At 45.0% G+C, this 17499-nt stretch overlaps 1 protein-coding gene across 28 annotated transcripts in view; it reads left to right on the forward strand.

Moving 5' to 3' along the window:
• The window catches only part of LOC144694004 (muscleblind-like protein 1), a 351759-nt gene that overhangs the window by 281371 nt on the left and 52889 nt on the right, over nt 1-17499 (forward strand). The gene's annotated exons all lie outside the window — the stretch shown is intronic.

Below are 17499 nucleotides of genomic sequence, written 5' to 3' on the forward strand. Positions count from 1 at the left end.
TTGGCTTATTTTTCCTGGACTAATAAGGACAACACTGGGATGCCCCAGGAATCAGCAAAATAAGTTCCCCTTTTGGATGATTGATAAAATCGGAGATTGGTTCGGTGATGTCAATTAGGCAGCTCTGTGCTTTGATCCATGCTCAGTACAAATTGATTATGGCTGTTTGAGCTCATTTCAGCTAGGCACAATTTGATGGGCCAATGAGAGTGGCACTGGGTCACCCCAGGGTGACAAAACAAGAATGAGCACAACTGTTCCATTTGGGTCACCAGTAACGTAGGAAAGAAATCAATCAAGCTAAAAGAAGCTCAACACAAGAGCAAAATAGTCCAGATAAAATCAAAAGGGAACCTGCCCAATGAAATCAGAATGTCATTATCAGCATATATCAGTGTATCTCCTGCGCTGCTATTGCCCGGCGGGCACTGCATGCTTCCTCACCAGGGTGATCTGGGCACAGACAATGCCGCAGAAGGGAGGCGGGCAGACCGAGAGATCCCAGCCTCCCCCAAACACGGGCCCCACCCACCCTGGACCAATAGATAGAATGGGGTCGGCTCCAGTTTACAGTTTTAACGATTTGCTAGTATTTGGTATAAAGCTACAAAGTACCGGCTAACTCGTCGGTCTGGACAGTGGCTCAGGGCTTGAAAACATGTTGTGCAGTAGCAATGGCAAACACATTAATACTCCTGTAAAAATTCGCTCCGACACCTGTTTTAACAACACTTTTGTGACAATAATAGGGAGAGGAATCTTGCGCAAGTGTATTAGTGTTTTCCCTAATATCGTCGCACACTAAAATTCCGACCCCTCGGTTACTTTGCAGCTTGGAGAACAAGTCTCTTCATTACATATGCTCCTGGGTTATCTATGGGTCTGACTAGTGTTAGCTATGGTTCAGCGGTGAGCTCTCTTGTCCTGAAGTTAGAAGGCATGTGTTCATGTCTCACTCCAGAGACTTGAGCACAAAGTTACAGACTGATTGTCCAGTGATGGTGTTGAGGGAGTGCTGCAATATTTTTTTCTGATGAAACCTTAAGCCCTGTCTGCTCTCCCAGGTGGGTGTAAGAGAACTAATCCAAAAAAGAAAGTTGGGGCGTTTTCCCCAGTGATCTGGCCAATATTGTATCCCTCAATCAACAACGAGGTTATCATGATCGGATTGCTGGTTGTGGGAGTTTGCTGGGTTCAAATTGACTGCCACGTTTTCTACATTACAACAATGACTACACTTCAGAGGTACTTCATAGGCTGTAAAGTGCTTCGGGACAACACAAGGTCGTGAACGGCGTTTTATAAATGCAAATTTCTTTCCAACACGTCAGGTAATTAACAGCTTTGAAGCTTTTAAAATATGGAGGGTTCATCTCATCTAATGCCCACCAAGTAATGATTCTCAGTAAGATCACAGCATAAGAACATTTCTAAGTAGATTTAATTGCCATGCAGTTCTGAAAGAGCGATGCATTGTACCAGGGGAACAATAGAATCTGTATCAAACCTCAATCATTATGATTTGTGTGACTGAAGCAGGGGTAGATGAGGAGAATTATTTTTAAATGGAGTAAAATCTGAAATGGGCTGACTGTAAGGGTAGTGGAAGCAGATCAAACAGTAGTTTTCAAAACAAATTGGACAAATGGTTGAAACAGATCAAAAAATATTTACTGGCCCATGGGGTAAAAGGCAACGTGATTGGGACTAATCGGACAGCTCTTTCAAAGAGCCAGCACAGGCAGGATGGGCCGAGTAGCCTCCTCCTGTGCTGTACAATTCTTTGATTCTATCTCCCTACAGTCTGAAGCCACATGGTTACAGTGACAGCCGAATGCAAATCGGTTCTATCGAATTGAAGTTGCCTTTGTTGATGTGAGCCTTCTTCCTGTCTCTACAAGACTTGGCGATCAGATCCTGTGACACTGTATGCACTCAATTTTAACTTCATGCAAGTTGATTGATTTTTGAATGCGTTAAACATGGCCCATAGTGTAAGTCTATGCAGCTTAAAGCAGGGGCAGGTAACTGAGTGTTTTCAGTCTGCAAATTCAAACTATTTTAAGAGTGTAAGGCAAATACAGCTTTAAGAGTGAATGGAAGAGTTGGCAGTGTCTGGAGATCAGGGCAGTTAGTGTTATCCACTGTTCTCTCTCTCTCTCTCCCTCTGCTAAGAGGATTTGTTAAATCATTGAAGAGTCACGCAACAGAAAGATAGAGAGAGAACAGCAAAGAAGAATTCGCTGAAGCTATTCAGAGTCAATTGTAACACGACTGTATTAACTGCACTGAATCTCACCTACTGCAGAAAATCCTGGATCCTTTCTGAATGGGTGAGATGAGTTTAGGAGCAATCATTACGATGGCTTCTGACTGACTGAAAATTACAGGATTATGGAATGGCTGGAATTTAACACATGAAGAGACAATTAGGTCTACAAAGCTTGCTGATTTTTGATAGACCTCAGCCTTTCTCTACCTGCATTCCCGTGATACTCGACACGGCTCCTCTCTTCAGAGATATGTGGCTGCGTGACTGTTGAGAGTATATTCAAGACAGAGTCAATAGAGTTTTGGGTGCTTAGGGAATCGAGGGGACAGGGCAGGAAAGTGTGAACGATCAGCTATGATGGAGCAGGTTCAAGGGGACCTCAGACCTCCTCCTGGAGCTATTTCCCCTGTTCAGATATGAAAGGAAGTTACTCTTTTATAATACTTTTCATTTCCTCAGAATGTGCTTCACAGCCATTGGAACATTTTTGAAATATAACTATTAAACGAAAATGCACCAAGCAGTTTATGCACATCAAGCTCCCACAAATACCAATGGGCTAAGTGGCCATATATTCTGCTCTAACAGTGAAGCTGAGGGATAAATGTTGGTCAAAGCACGGAGAGAGCTACTGTTTTTCACATACTAGGATGGAATCTTTTCTGTCCGCCCAAGTAGACAGCCAAGGCCTCAGATTAATGCTTCATCCAAGAGATGGTAACTAAGCATCGAACTAAGCATCACCCCCCTCAATTGTGGACTGAACTGTTAGCCCAACACGTGTGCTGAAGTCTTGGAGTGGAGTTTTGGCCATCTGACTGAGAGGTGAAAGCATTACCCACTCAGCCAAGGCTGACACTTATGTAAACTCTTTATATTCCTTGCTTTAATGGTCTTCCCTGGTTACCTATAGCATGGGTAGTTCTAACATAAAAGAAGTCTCACTGCGTTCCTCCCAAGGCAGGTATGCCTTGCTTGTAAGGTAGCTCAGTTCATTATCTCTGGGCAGCAACAATGCATTTCTGGTGCCCACGTCATTTTGTTCCAGGAAAGCACCCAAATCCGGATTTTGAATTTTCCAAGATTTTGGATGTCCGATCAGGCCTGTTGTTTTGTTATCATGCAACAGCTTCAGTCATAGAGTTCAATATATCAGGCTTTCATCCAGTTCTCATGCAATATCGATCTTCAGTTAGCAGTTGGTGTCTGATATTTTACATTTTTGAAGGCCTCAATCAGAAGCAGAAGGATTAAGCAATGATAGGCTCTTTGTCCTCTAAGCTAGAACCAGTCCAGAGTGGGGCTCAGCTCCTACTGCCCCTGACCAGCGCGTCATTCCAAAAATGCCTGGTTACTCAAATTAATTTATTCTTTTCTTTCTGGGCATCCATCTGTGCAAGCATTTTTCGAGCAGACGAAAACCAGGGTTCAATGGCTCCAACAGTAAAGTTCTCCACGACAAAAGGTGTCCGGTTTTTGGACATTGCCGGCTATCGGGTAGCCGGGGTGAGGTGCTCCACCTGTACTACAGATACCTGAGCATTGACCTTCACATAAAGGCCAGAACTGTGCTGCTAACCTTACTGGCCAAGGGGAGAGTGCATAGACAGTAAGGTAAACAGCTAAACCATTTGCATCTATATAGTGCCTTTAATGTAGTTTAAAAACAGCCTAAAGTCCTTCACAGGAGCAATTCTCAAACAAAATTTGATACTGGGCCACATGAAGCAATAACTGTTCAGGAGGATGTAGGTTCTACAAGAGCTTTTTTTTAAAGGAGGAGAGAGGCAGGTGGAAAAGTTTAGAGAGGAAATTCCAGAGCTTAGAGCTGAGGCAGCTGGGTGCAGTTTTGGAGCAATGAAAAATGGGAATGCTCAAGGGACCAGAATTGAAGGAGCGTAAATATCTCCGATGGTTGTAAGGCTGCAGAATATCACTGGAATAGGGAGTGGAAAAGCCATGAGGGGATTTGAAAACAAGCAGGAGTATTTTAAAATCGAGGTGCTGGCAGGACTGGGAACAGTGTAGGTCAGCAAGCACAGGGGTGATGGGTGAATGGGATTTGGTCTGGTGTCACGACTGTAATTTCTTCACAGTCACTGAATCTACCTCAAGGTACAAAAGGACAAATTTGTTACATGGGGAATCCAGCTTCTAGGTATAGTTAAGGCACTATGATTCATCTCATGACTCATCTTTGTCCTGTGCTAAACTAAAAACAGCTGTGTTAAGCCCCATGGTAAACATGAACCTTTGTGTTAATTTAATCATGAAATTAAAGATGTGAAGAGCATCATTCTTCCCCTGACTGCACTTAACTATAAACACAATAAATTAGGCAGTGACATACACATTGTGAATATAAATTACATCCTCTTTCTCTAACTTTATTAAAAATGGATTTTGTGTACAGTCAACACAAATGTCATGCACAACATCCACTTCCAGTCACATAGCAACTTCAACTCAGCAACAACTTGTATTTACGTTGCACCTTTAACATAGGAAAGCATCCCCAAGATACTTTGCTATCAAGCAAAATTTAGCACCAAGTCACACAAGAAGCCACGACAGGTGACCAAAAGGGGTAGCTTTTAAGGAGTGTCTTAAAGGAGGAGAGAGAGGTGAAGAGACAAAGAGGTTTAGGGAGGGAATTCCAGAGCTAAAGGCCTAGGCAACTGAAGACAGGGCTGCCGTTGCAGCAAAAGATGCCAACATGCTTGACAAAAATAGATGGAAATGAAGAGCAAGCAAGGGTTAAGAGAAAGCTGTCGTGGAAGGAGGGATGGACCACAGGAAGGAATGTTTAGAGAGTTCTGAGTTCCTGATGGTTGAAGGACCTGCTTTTGAGTGCAGTAGAGCAGAGAGGATGTGCAATGGACCAAATGCAGAGGAACTGAGGTTGTAAGTATTTTTTAAATTTAATCATCGCTAGCAAGAATGTCACTAGCATCTCATCACTAGTTATGGGCCTTCTTCTTGAACCACTGCAGCCCATGCATACCAATGATGGTGTTAGATAGGGAGTTCCAGCATATTGTTTGGACCAGATCTGAAAGCTAATACTAGGAAGTAGCAACATCGTGAATTGTGATGCTCCTGTTGCCATCCTCCTTCCACTCTGTCCCTTTCCTCCTGAACTGATTTTCAGTTCTACCTAGAAACCTTAATGTTTAGATGGCATTTTACTCGACTGTTTTGGACTGTCTAAGTAACGAACCAGGGGAAGTTCAACTAATGATTCCATTATTCAACACAGGCCTAAATTCAAGTTTTAGCTGTAAGCCCGAACAGGAATAAAAGACAGTTGCGAAGGCAAGGTTGATCTTGGATAAAGCATAAAAAGCAGTGGAATTGGCAGGCTGCTTTACATCTCTTCCCATTTCTATTTCCAAATACGTCACTCATTTTACACTCCCACGCAAAGTCCAAATTGTCTGCTGGTTTATCCATTTAGAAAGCTGTAAACTATGAGGAGAGATTGGGCTGGTGAAGACTAGATTCCTGGAATATAGAAGGATGAGAGCTGGTCTGATGGAAATATATAAAATTCTTAAAGATCTTGATAGGGTAGATGCTGGGAGTTTGTTACCCCTTTGGGGAATCTAGACTATGGTGTCAACCAATTAATACTGAGATGAGGAGAACACTCCACTCAAGGGGTTATGGATCTTTGGAATTCTCTACTCCAGAGGGCTGTGGGTGCTCAGTCATAGAACATATTCAAGGCCGAGATCAATAGATTTTGGGATATCAAAGGAATTAAGGTAAATGGGGATAGTGCGGGATGGTGGAATTGAGATAAAAGATCAGCCTGATCATATTGAATGATGGAGCACATTCAAAGGGCTGAATGGCCTACTCTTGCTCCTTTTTCTTATGTTCTTATGCCCCATGTTATTATAGTAATCCTAGTCATTTGTCCTCATCCAGCATATACAATATTTTTGAATATTGATGGAAATCCAATTGTCCCCTGAGTTTTCCATAATTCTTTGCTTCCTTGGTGTTCTGTTCAATGAATGGTTAAATGTTCGCATTAAATGTGCATTGAGCTTCCTAAATTGCCTGTATCCTGCAGCGGAGATTTAAACGCATCATTGGCTTTCCTTCTCAGCTCAGTGTCTATTGAAACAAAGGCGCGTTAGCACATATGGCATCTGTCATGACCAGGAATGAATTGCAATCTGAGCAGCTACTTCACAAACATATCAACACTGCAGGTGCATGAGTGAGGATAGATGTAGGCTCTTATCGATGATCATGACATGTTCAGTTTTGATATGAGGCTAAAAACATCTTAAAGGGACACCATCTTAATTAAAGAAAAGTGTGTTAACCGTACGGAACCCATGAACAAGTTTTTCTGCTTCCACCTTAAGCTATGGAGGTACTGACGGACACTCAACTGTGGTAACCCTACTAGGTTTGACCTCAGGTCAACGATGGGCCTGGCTGTGTCTATGATGCTAACGTGTCAAACAACAGAATCAAGGCTTCTGATCGAAGACAAGGTTGCAACTCATCCTTTTACAGCCAATGAATGGCTGTTTCTAAAGCTTCCATCAAGGAGTCGAGAAAAGGTGAAAGGCGGCTTTACAAGTTGATCTATTGAGTAACTGAACTTTACAGACCCATCCTGATCCCTGATCTCTGCTTGGTTAGCAACCTTAGCTGGACTGGCAATAGGGGCACAAGAATTAGATTCAGTGCTGCCTGGTTAAAGGGAGGTGAAAGTTGCTCAATTATTTTACCCCTGATCACTCTCTGGTAGTGCCTTGCTGGAAGCGCATGTACACAGGTGTAGAGTGGCAATAGGCCTATGCTTGGCAGCGGTATGCCTATGCTGGGGGAGATAGCGGCATAGTGGAAATGGTACTGGGCTCATAATAGTCCAGAGGTCCAGGCTAATAATCAGGGGACATAGGTTCAAATCCCACCATGACAGCTGGCAGAATTTAAATTCAATTAAATAGTAAAAATTAAGAGCCGGTGTGAGGAACCCATGAAATGATTATCAATTCCTCCACGGTACCTTCCCTTGAGGAGCTGTTGGTGACCATGGACTTTCACCTGGTGGTCCATTGTTACGCTTGATGAAGTACTGAAGTGGTTTGCCGTTGCTTTCTGCAGATTGGCTGAGCAGGAAAATCTCCCACTCTTACCACCTGCCATTAGGTAGCATTGGAAGGATTTACTTGCTGATAACCAGTGTTCGGCCACATTATGAACACGCCTTCCCTCGCCATCAGGTCATGAAGTGGGGCTTGAACCCGGAGCTTCTGGGGCAGAGATAAGGAGTGTGCCACAAGACCTCCCCTATCATCAATTACCATTAAAAAAAAAACATCTGACTCACTAAGGAAATCTGCCATGCTTACCTGGTCTGGCCTACATGTGACTCCAGACTCACAGCACTGTGGTTGACTCTTAACTGCTCTCTGAAATGGCCTAGCCAACCACTCAGTTCAAGGGTAATTAGGGATGGGCAACAAATGCTGGCCTTGCCAGTGATGCCCACACCCCATGAAAGAATGAAAAAAAAACTACATTCCTTCCCATAATCAGATAATCTGTTTTGTTTTTAATGATGTTAATTGAGGAGTTATCCAATTATGGGTGATGTTTGAGTAAAGTTTTGAGTGCAAGACAAAAAGCTTCAGTAGAAGCTACATGTATTCATATTCAGAGAACTGTCATCTGCAGACAAAAGGAACGTGCCCAGACATTGTACCTCTTTTTTGAATTAAACAAAAGCATGAGGGAACAATAGCTCCATAGCAACACCTCAACCAATCGAAGCTGATTTGTCAACCCATCAACACCTTTTTCTCATGCAGTATAAATTGTTGTATCATCTGCAAGATGCATTGCAGGGACTCACCAAGGCTCCTTTGACAGCACCTTCCAAACCCACGGCCACTACCATCTAGAAGGGCAAGGGCAGCAGATAGATGGGAACACCACCACCTGGAAGTTCCCCTCCAAGTCACTCACCATCCTGGCTTGGAAATATATCGCCGTTCCTTCACTGTCGCTGGGTCAAAATCCTGGAACTCCCTTCCTAACAGCACTGTGGGTGTACCTACACCACATGGACTGCAGCGGTTCAAGAAGGCAGCTCACCACCACCACCTTCTCAAGGGCAATTAGGGGTTGGGCAATAAATGCTGGCCCAGCCAGCAACGCTCACATCCCGTAAAAAAAGTTTGAAATTTGACATCGTTGATCTTGAGAACTAGAGGCAAGATGAGTGAAATTTCTTTTGTGCAGCAAGTTGCTATGACCTCGAGTGTGCTGCTTGAAAGGATGATAGAAACACATTGAACAGTAACTTTCCAAAGGAAATTGGATGAATACTTGCAGGGCTGTGGAGCAAGAGAGTGGGTCTAATTGGGTAGCTCTTTCAAAGAGCCAGTACAAGCATCATGGGCTAAATGGCCTCCTTCAGTGCTGTATCATTCTAAGATTCTATGAAAGTACCAATTTTTTCAAAGACATGACTTGCGATGTGAATTTCCATCACCTGACAAATGTACGTAACAATCAGTTCTTTCACACGATTGTAACTGGTCCAAAGAAAAGAGTTTCACGCAAAATGGGCGACTGTAGACACCTGTGAAGGTTTACAGTGCCACACTTTCATGTGCTGAAAGGCTGGTGCCACTCAGTGGCAGGGATGAGAATTACCAGCGGACTATAAGGAGACAGCTGCTTGACAATCCCTAAACCATTAGCTGCTTCTTGCCTGCAGTCACTCCAGGGTCAGGAGACCTGGCAGATTATATTTGATAAATGTTGACAGCACGCGCTTTATCAGATGGATTACTGAAGAGTAAAATACATGGTGGAGATATAGATATACCAGCGATGATAAGCCAGGTTTCCATATGATCAATTATTTAGCAATGCTGCTGTCTTGTCTGCAAAACTCCTTACAGGATTTGTCTCTATTCTTCTCATCAATACTACACTTCGATTTGCTCAGGAACCTATCCTTCTTTCTGTCTCTCTCTCATTTTCACACAACGATTTTACAGATTATTCCATTCCTCAGCCATCAGCTGTGTTTTGAAGCCTGACTAAAGAAGCCTCACAGTGAATGCTCCATCTAAATTCTCTCTCCTTCTCTTTCTCCCTCTCTCTCTTTCTCCCAATCTCTCTTTCTCTTTCTCGATCTTTTCCCTCTCTCTCTTTCTCTCTCCCTCTTTTTCTTTCTCTGTCTCTCTCCATTTCTCTGTCTCTCTCTCCCTTTCTCTTTCTCTCTCTTTCTCTCAATCTCTCTTTCGACCTTCCTCTCTCTCTCTCTTTTTCTCTTTCTCTATCTCTCTCTCTCTCTATTTCTCTTTCTCTCTCTTTATTTCACTCTCCCCCTTTCTCGTTCTCTCTCTCTCTGTTTTTCCGGACATCTTGCATGTGCTGTAGTTTCATTCTGTGAAAGCGATAAGACCATATGACCATAAGGCATAGGAGTAGAAATTAGGCCATTCGGCCCATCGAGTCTGCTCTGCCATTCAATCATGGGTAAGTTTCTCAACCCCATTCTCCCGCCTTCTCCCCGTAACCTTTGAACCCCTTACCAATCAAGAACCTACTTATCTCGGTCTTAAATACGCTCAATGACCTGGCCTCCACAGCCTTCTGTGGCAATGAATTCCATAGATTCACCACTCTCTGGCTAAAGAAGTTTCTCCTCATCTCTGTTCTAAAAGGTCTTCCCTTTACTCTGAGGCTGTGCCCTCGGGTCCTAGTCTCTCCTACTAACAGAAACATCTTCCCCACGTCCACTCTATCCAGGCCTTTCAGTATTCTGTAAGTTTCAATCAGATCCCCCCCTCATCCTTCTAAACTCCATCGAGTATAGACCCAGAGTCCTCAAACGTTCCTCATATGTTAAGCCTTTCATTCCTGGGATCGTTCTCGTCAACCTCCTCTGGACCCTCTCCAGGGCCAGAACATCCTTCCTGAGATACGGGGCCCAAAATTGCTCACAATATTCTATTTGTGGTCTGACCAGAGCCTTATAAAACCCCAGCAGCATATCCCTGCTTTTATATTCTAGTCCTCTCGAAATAAATGCCAACATTGCATTTGCCTTCCTAACTACCGACTCAACCTGCAAGTTAACCTTAAGAGAATCCTGGACTAGGACTCCCAAGTCCCTTTGCACTTCTGAATTCTCTCCCCATTTAGAAAATAGTCTATGCCTCTATTCTTCCTACCAAAGTGCATGACCTCACACTTCCCCACGTTGTATTCCATCTGCCACTTCTATGCCCATTCTCCTAACCTGTCCAGATCCTTCTGCAGCCTCCCCGCCGCCTCAATACTACCTGTCCCTCCACTTATCTTTGTATCATCTGCAAACTTAGCCAGAATGCCCTCAGTTCCTTCATCTAGATCATTAATGTATAAAGTGAAAAGTTGTGGTCCCAACACTGACCCCTGCGGAACTCCACTAGTCACCGGCTGCCATCCTGAGAAGGACCCCCTTATCCCCACTCTCTGCCTCCTGCCAGACAGCCAATTTTCTATCCATGCTAGTACCTTGCCTCTAACACCATGGGCTCTTATCTTACTGAGCAGCCTCCTGTGCGGCACCTTGTCAAAGGCCTTCTGGAAGCCCAAGTAGATAACATCCATTGGCTCTCCTTTGTCTAACCTACTCATTACCTCCTCAAATAATTCTAACAGATTTGTCAGACATGACCCCACCTTGATGAAACCATGCTGACTTTGCCCTATTTTACCATACACTTCCAAGTATTCTGAAATCTCATCCTTAATAATGGACTCTAAAATCTTACCAACGACCGAGGTCAGGCTAATCGGCCTGTAATTTCCCATCTTTTGCCTCACTCCCTTCTCAAACAGGGGGGTTACATTTGTGATTTTCCAGTCCTCTGGGACCCTCCCTGACTCCAGTGATTCCTAAAAGATCACCACTAATGCCTCCACTATCTCTTTAGCTATCTCCTTCAGAACTCTGGGGTGTGAAGATTTATCCATCTTCAGACTATGCAGTTCTCCTAGCACCTTCTCCTTGGTAATGGCCACCATACTCACCTCTGCCCCCCGACTCTCTTGAACTTTGGGGATGTTACTCGTGTCTTCCACCGTGAAGACTGATGCAAAGTACCTATTCAGTTCCTCCGCCATTTCTTTGTTCCCCACTACTACTTCTCCAGCGTCATTTTCCAGCGGCCCAATGTCCACTTTTGCCTCTCTCTTACCCTTTATATATCTAAAAAAACTCTTGCAATCTTCTTTTATATTACTGGCTAGTTTACCCTCATATTTAATCTTCTCCCTCCTTATTTCTTTTTTAGTTGTCCTCTGTTGGTCTTTGTAGGCTTCCCAATCCCCTGGTTTCCCACTGCTCTTTGCCACATTGTATGCTTTCTCTTTAGCTTTTACGCTGTCCCTGACTTCCCTTGTCAGCCATGGTTGACTCGTCCTCCCTTTAGTATGCTTCTTCTTCCTAGGGATGAATTTTTGCTGTGTCTCCCAAATTACTCCCAGAAACTCCTGCCATTGCTGTTCCACTGTCTTTCCTGCTAGGCTCATCTCCCAGTCAATTCTGGCCAGCTCCTCCCTCATGCCTCTGTAGTTGCCTTTATTCAATTGTAATACCGTTACATCTAATTCCAGCTTTTTCCTCTCAAATTGCAGGGTAAATTCTATCATATTATGGTCACTTCCTCCTAAGGGTTCCTTCACCTTAAACTCCATTATCAAATCTGCCTCACTACACATCACTGAATCTAGAATTGCCTGTTCCCTAGTGGGCTCCACCACAAACTGCTCCAAAAAGCCATCTCGTAGACATTCTTGGGATCCACTACCAACCTGATTTTCCCAGTCTACCTGCATATTGAAATCCCCCATGATCAGTGTAACCTTGCCTTTCTTACATGCCTTTTCTATCTCCTGGTGTATCTTGTGCCCCACATCCTGACTACTGTTCGGAGGCCTGTACATAACTCCCATTATGGTTTTTTTACCTTTGCGGTTCCTCAACTCTACCCACACAGATTCTACATCAAATGACCCTATGTCGTTTCTTGCTATCGATTTAATTTCATTTCTTACTAACAAAGCAACCCCACCCCCTCTGCCAACCTACCTATCTTTTCTATAGGATGTATATCCTTGGATATTTAGCTCCCAGTCCTGATCCCCTTGCAGCCATGTCTCCGTGATGCCCACCACATCATACCTGCCAATTTCAATCTGCACCACAAGCTCATTTACCTTATTTTGTATACTGCGTGCATTCAGATACAACACCTTCAGTCCTGTATTTCCTGTCACCTTTCCCATTGTCGTCCTTTTATCTGATGTGCTTGAAGTTAGATTCCTAGCCCTTTCCAAACACACTGTCCTATTTTGTGTTCTCAGGGTATAAACCTGTCTTGGTTATTAACACAAGCCGTGTTATAGCCAATCAGCTATCCAGTTTTACGCCCCATTCACGTTTTATTTCCATTGAAGTCAATTGAAAAGAAAATCAAGCAAATTGTAATGTTGACAGACGATTTACTGCTGCTTCCAACATAAATGCATTTATACTGCCAAGTCTTGTAGGGACAAAGAGGCAGGGACAGGCCCTCTGGCCCACCCACCCTGCCCCGTGCAATCGGGACCCCGTGTTACAATATCCCCTGTTACCATGTGGAGCCGACGGGGGTCTCAGCCTCCGGCGGGAGAGATCCCGGCGTTATCTCTTTTCCGGAAGGCCCACCACATGAACGGGCCAACTGCAGGCCTTCCAACAGGATCAAAGAACCCGGGGAGCAGGAGATCCGCCCGCCAAGGGCTGGCGGCCAATCAGAGGCCGGCAGCTCTTTTGTACTTTCCGGGGCGGAGATGAGGACAATTTTTTTTTCTCTCGATGGGGGTCTTGGGTCTTTGGAGCCCTCTTCCTCAGAGGGCGGTCAGAGGGGAGTCTCCGAATACTTTTAAGGCAGAGCGGATAGATTTTTGATAAGCAAAGGGGGTGAAAGGTTATCGAGCGCCGGTGGGAACGTGGGGTTGAGGTTACATTCAGATCGGCCGTGACTTTATTGAATGGCGGAGCAGGCTCGAGGGGCCGAGTGGCCTATCCTGCTCCTAATCCGTATGTTCACCCGTACACACAGTAGCGGCTGCTGCCGGTGTGATATCTCAGATTGAGGAGGGACCCAGGCACAGGGTAAGTAATGGTGGGAAGGGGGGGGGCCCGGAGGTTGGGGGGGGAATGGGCGCGCAGCAAGGGGCAGTGGGGTGGCTTTCAGCGCTTCCCCCTTCCTGACGGGCAGGTCCCTCCGTCAGGTACTGAGTACCTTTGAATGAGGGGCCCCTTCCCGCTGCCCCTGGGAGCCTGCCAACCAACACACCAGCTGCGGATGCTGGAAACCTGAAACAAAGACAAAAATAGCTGGACAAACTCAGCAGGTCTGATAGCGTCTGCGGAGAGGAACACAGTTAACATTTCGAGTCCGTATGACTCTTCAACAGAACTGAGGAAAAATAGAAATGAGGTGAAATATAAGCTGGCTGAGGGGCGGTGGGACAGGTAGAGCGGGATAGAGCCGAGGTAACTGTGGGAGTCGGTAGGCCCGCAATGAGCATTGGCGGACAGTCCACCACCAGAGATTGAGGCAGAGAAGCCAAGGAAGGGAAGGGAAGTGCCAGCGATGGACCATGTGAAAATGATGGAGGGGTGGAAATTGGAAGCAAAACTAATACATTTTTCCAGGTCCAGACGAGAGCATGAAGCGGCACCGAAGCAGCTATTGATACACCGGAGAAAGAGCCTCTATTCACCTCATTTCTATTTTCCCTTAGTTCTGTTGAAGAGTCATACGGACTCGAAACGTTAACTGTGTTCCTCTCCGCAGATGCTGTCAGACCTGCTGAGTTTTTCCAGCTATTTTTGTTTTTGTAGCAAACACACCAGCGTTTGCCTGTTATACTCCCCACATGTCGAGTCCCCTGCCAAAGGTACCATGCAATATGGCAGCGCTCACTTCAGATAGGCTTCCTCCACCCCTACAACCCCCTGAGAACCCTCTGCTTTTCCAAATTCTAGCATCATGTTCATTCCTCCTTGCATCAGCCAAACATGAGACCAAACATCTCGACCTCCCTCTCCTCAAAGACCCACCTCAAATATCTTGACCAATCTCTGGCTCGCTATCAATTTTTGTCTAATAACTGTGAAGCACCTTGGGATGATCTACGATTTGAAAGGCGCTATATAAATGCAAGTGGTTGCAGTCCCCCCTTGGCTGGAGTTGGTTCTAATGGCCTGGCATTGCGCAGCTACTGCTGAGTCTGATTCACAGCCAGTTAGTTTCCCCGGTCCGTGCTGGGGTGTGCGATCTCAGCCAGGTGGGCAATAGGTGTGCTACAGGCCTCAGGACCCCTCAAGGCTCGGAAGGAGCATTTCAGACGCTGATCACAATCCAGTTACACCCTGCTCGAGGGCAGTCCCGTGTGGTCATTGGGTGAGGAAAGCATGTAGTTCAACCGTGATGCCTCTCATGATCGCGCAGCATGACACCCTGCCTAGGCTCACACGTGAAGGATGACCTGCTGCGTGAGGTACACCAGCGAGATTGAAGAGGAGTGGTGGGGCATTTTGAAAGGCAGGGGAGGAGAGGAAGAATTCAGTATCTAGCTTTGTAGATTGTATAAGCTTTCTACCCGCGAAAGTGTGAATATTCTCTGAACTACAGATTCACACAATTTGCAGACTTGGGCCTTTCTGCCACTTACAGACAAAATATCTTTTACTGAATTTGCACCATGGCTACCACAGTTAGCACTTGCAGCACTGAACTCATGAATCTGCAGAAGCAGAGTCTTCAATCCCTATACCACAGCACCGCACTCTCCAGGAACTCCACTTCTACTGGAATTCATGACTCATTGCTTTAAGCTGCAATTAAAGCCCTTCAAGTAATACACACATACAAACACATTGACACTCTCTCTCTTGCACACACACATATACAAACACACACTCACACACACATACTCACACACACACACACACTCACTCACACACACACACAGCACCTGATATTTATATCACACCTTTAGCCTAATGAAACACCCACAGGAACATTATAAAACAAAGTATGACACAGAAGCGTACAGGAGAATTAAGTTAGATCATGAAAAGCTTGGTCAAAGAGTTACATTTTAAGGTGCGGCTTAAACCGGGGAAGCGTGGTAGGGAAGCGGAGAGGGAAAGGAAGGCTATTCCGGAGCCTGCGATCCAGGCAGCTGAGGATGCAGCAATGGCGGAACGATTACAATCAGGGATGCTCAAGAGGCCAGAATCAGAGGAGCGCGGACATTTCGGAGGGTTGTGGGGCTGGAGGAGATTCCAGAAATGGGGGCGAGGAGTGGGGGGCAGCGAGGCTATGAAGGGATTTGCAAAAAAGAATGAGAACTCTTAAAGCAAAATATTGCTTGACTGGGGATCCAATGTAGACCATGGAGAGAAAGGGTCAGATTTGAGTGGGGCCTGTTGTAAGTTAAGGCAGAGGCAGCAGAGTTGCAGATGGCCTCAGGTTTACGGAAGGTAGAATGTGGGAGACCAGCCAGGAACACATTGGAATAGTCGAGTCTAGAGGTAACAAAGGCATAAATGGGGGTTTCAACAGCAGAGGAACTGGGACAATGTCACGGAGATGGAAATAGGCGGCCTGGGTGATGGTGTGAATATTAGGTCAGAAGCTCACTTCAGGGTCAAATGTGACTCTGAGGTTGTGAACAGATCGCCTTAATGTCAGATTGTTGCCAGTTGAAAACTAATGGTGCGCTTTCAGATGATGTCACTGAGGAGCAGCATGTAGACACACACACACGCACACATACACACACACACACACACACGCACACATACACACACACATACACACACGCACATATACACACACACATACACACACGCACACATACATACACACACGCACACATACACACACGCACACATACACACACACATACACACACGCACACATACATACACACACGCACACATACATACACACACGCACACACACGCACATATATACACACACACACACGCACACATACACACACACATACACACACGCACATATATACACACACACACATGCACACATACACACGCACACGTACACACACACACGCACACATACATACACACACACCAACCACACACGCATACACACATGCACACATACACACACACACACACGCATACATACACACACACGCACACATCACAAATGCACACAAACACACACACACAAACACAAACAAACATCGCAAACGCGCACACACACATACATACATACACTTCAATGCAGGAATATCAAAAACAAAACCTTTCTTAATTGTAGCCTGTGTAATTTTGCCGAAACGTTAGAACTTTTACCACAAGCTGGGTCCCTTTTTAAATCCATGACCTATGCCCTATAAGTGTAAGGGGATACTGTAATGTCCCTTTGAACTGCTACTTCCCTTCATGGAAAAGCTGGCCTCATTTTTGCTTTTCAGATTGATTTTTAGTTGAAGGGATAAAGAGCAAAGGATTTGCTTTAAAGGGACCTTGATGTCAAGCAGAGGCTTGCACTCTTCATGACTTTTTGATGTCATCTCACCAACAATGATGTGGTTAAAATTTTAACCCTTAGTCATTCAATATAACATTAAAAATATATATATAGAAGCTGTTGGTTGGTCAGTGTATAATCCTGTGTGGATAGGTGTTGTACAGAGCAGAATGGCCCAAAGAACAGTTCATGCGGTGTGAATTGGTCTCCGTTAGCTAGTAATTAGTGGTGTTGCTTTTGCGGAGACCCAGCACAGACACGACAGGCCAAATGGCCTCCTTTTGTGCTGTAACCGCTCTATGATTCTATATTCCACCTGGTCTCAGTGATTCCTCCATCAGCAAGGTAAAAATAAAATCAGCGATACTGATATAATGGTGGCATTCTAGAATGGTTGTGGAAATCGGGAATTCTCTCTCCCCCGCAAAAGCTTGCTTAAAAAAAAAATCCTTTCTAAAACACCGGTTGGGTCCTCGCTGGAGTATTGTGGCCAATTCTGGGCACCACACTTTAGGAAGGATGTCAAGGCCTTAAAGAGGGCGCAGAGGAGGTTAACGAGAATGGCACCAAGGGTGGAAGGTTTCAATTACGCGGAGAGACTGGAAAAACGGAGCTTGTTCTCAGAGCGGA

The sequence above is a fragment of the Cetorhinus maximus genome, chromosome 19, assembly GCF_964194155.1.
Source record: "Cetorhinus maximus chromosome 19, sCetMax3.hap1.1, whole genome shotgun sequence".
NCBI lineage: Eukaryota > Metazoa > Chordata > Chondrichthyes > Lamniformes > Cetorhinidae > Cetorhinus > Cetorhinus maximus.